The sequence below is a fragment of the Egretta garzetta genome, unplaced genomic scaffold (assembly GCF_000687185.1).
Source record: "Egretta garzetta isolate BGI_Z169 unplaced genomic scaffold, ASM68718v1 scaffold33, whole genome shotgun sequence".
NCBI classification, from domain to species: Eukaryota; Metazoa; Chordata; class Aves; order Pelecaniformes; family Ardeidae; genus Egretta; species Egretta garzetta.
Genome location: NW_009259250.1, coordinates 2,034,898 through 2,037,380, shown reverse-complemented (window position 1 = coordinate 2,037,380; position 2,483 = coordinate 2,034,898). Strand labels below are relative to the sequence as shown.

General features: G+C 48.0%; 1 protein-coding gene across 1 annotated transcript in view; it reads right to left on the bottom strand.

Moving 5' to 3' along the window:
• The window catches only part of GRAMD4 (GRAM domain containing 4), a 55,525-nt gene that overhangs the window by 45,391 nt on the left and 7,651 nt on the right, over positions 1–2,483 (bottom strand). The gene's annotated exons all lie outside the window — the stretch shown is intronic.

Here is a 2,483-nt window from a genome sequence, read left to right as displayed (position 1 = left end):
AGTTGGGCTTGTTCAGCCTGGAGAAGAGAAGGCTGGGGGGAGACCTGATTATAGCTTTTCAGTCCCTAAAGGGGCCTATAGGAAAGATGGGGAAAATCTTTTTAGTAGGGCCAGCTGTGACAGGACAAGGGGTAATGGTTTTAAACTAAAGCAGAGCAGATTTAGACTGGATATAAGGAAGAAATTCTTTACAATGAGGGTGGTAAAACACTGGAACAGGTTGCCCAGAGAGGTAGTGGAGGCCCCATCCCTGGAAACATTCAAGGCCAGGTTGGACGGGGCTCTGAGCAGCCTGATCTAGGTAGCGGTATCCCTGTTCTCTGCAGGGGGTTGGACTAGATGACCTCTAGGGGTCCCTTCCAACCCAAAGCATTCTATGATTCAATGATTCCCCCCCCCCTTACCAGTTCTGTTCCATCATCACTTAGCCTTTCCTCTGCTAATTTAGAAGGCATATTTACACTATCCCTCTCCCTCTTCCCATTCAATGAATGGTCAATACAACATAACTTTACATATAAAATTGTGAAGCTAGCAAAAACAATACTTTTCCAGATATTCACTGAGTTATCAGAAAACACATCCTGTATATTTTAATATCCATTTATGGATGTGTAATTCTGAAGAGCACGGTTTCCCTGCAAGGAAGATCAGTGGAGGGGACCGCCACCCCCCACCTCCAGTACCGCCCAGTTAGTGCTGAAGGATGTGGTTGGTGCCCAGAAGCTCATCCTGGCCGGCCAGGAGAAGCGGGAGTCAGGGGATTATGTGTCTTGACTGACTTACCAGCACCCCTTGAACAAACTCGGCACTGGAAATACCGAAGAACGGAAGAATTAAAGAGCGACTTGATTAGTTAAGAATAGCAGTGACAACTGCCACCTCCATGACAGGAGCACAGAAAAACCCAAGCCCACACAGCAGAAGGCAGGCGATGCTGTCCTCCTCCCATAACATGGACATTTTCAGACAGCAAGAGAAAGGGTGGGTGAGGACATTCCCCAGGTAATGGCTGTTCAGGCACTGGGTGCAGTCCCCACCAGGTACAAAAAGCCTGTGAAGGAGAATTATAGGAGCTTCTCCAACAGCTTATACTTAAAACCAAAGTGCTAGTTTACAGAAGCCTACATCCAAGACATGATCTCAAGACAAAAAGGGATTTATTTACCTATCCTAACCATTCCCCTACCCCTTGTTTGAGCTCTGAAAACCTACAGGAACTGTACGGCTTTCAAAAGTCAGCTTGCATTCATTTAACCATGACATCTTAAATTACATACACATATAAATTCAACTCATTTACAAGAGAGTTAATTAAAATACATTTTCTACGGTTTAAGAAAGATGTACTGAAAGGTCACTAACAGCAAAGTACGTTCACTGTTGGGAATGATTTGCACTTTTAAAATAAACGAGTGTGGAGATACCTATTAAACACCTGTCTTCTCACTTGAGCTGAACAGTTGCTGAGTTCAAGCCTCAGAATTGGTCTGTACAGGCAGATCAGCACTCTGTAGGCATTTACTGCACGGCATTTACCTGGGACCAGCTCCCCGCCTGGGCTTGCTCAATGGAGTGCCAGGCAGAGATGCTATCTCCAGTCCCGAAAGCAGCACAGTTACACCCGTGCAGGACTCCGCCAACGCCGCCAGCCACAACGAGGAGCAGCAGCCCTTAGCTCAGCAGCAGCCCTGGGCTGCTTCCCATTTTGGAGCCAGCACGGACCATGCCGTAGCAGAGACGGACAGACCACAGGGCAGCCCTCACACAGGGAGCTGCGGCACAGTGTCCTCCTCCCCGTGCTCCAGGTTTCCCGCCCACCCCTGCCTTCAGCCAGAGGTGCAGTAAGACACGCCATGTGCAACCGCTCCAGCCACTGCTGAAGACAAACAGCTGTCTGCTTTCAGATGAACATGGGATGGCAATTAACTTCTGTGTTGATTTCTTATCTATAGAGCCAGGTCATATTTATTTACACCAGAAGATTTAGTGTTATCACTTGCCAGACACTTGGAGAGCCCCAAGGAGGAAGGTGTGGCTGGTCAAACAGCAGCACCCTAACAACACGTTCTACAGACAGGCAAAAGGAAAGCGTTATCAAAATACAGATTACTGCCCGGGCGTTAAAAGCGTGGCTTTCTGTATTGTACATCCACATCTGGTACAAAGGGACAATCTCTGCTCCTAGCACGCAGGAGTTCATAGGCAGCTGTCTAAGGAAACACTGCCACTGCTTAAAAATAAATAAATAGATAAATAAATAAAATAATGTACAGGTCAAAGAGCAAGATGCTGTACTCATCAGGAATGCTCCTCGGCTCTGCGCATGTATTGGGTTTGCATGGCAAGGTTTTGGTAGCAGGGGGGCTGCAGGGGTGGCTTCTGTGAGAAGCTGCCAGAAGCTTACCCCACATTCAATAGAGCCCACTCCAGCCAGCTCCAAGACAGACCCACCGCTGGCCAAGGCCAAGCCCATCAGGGAC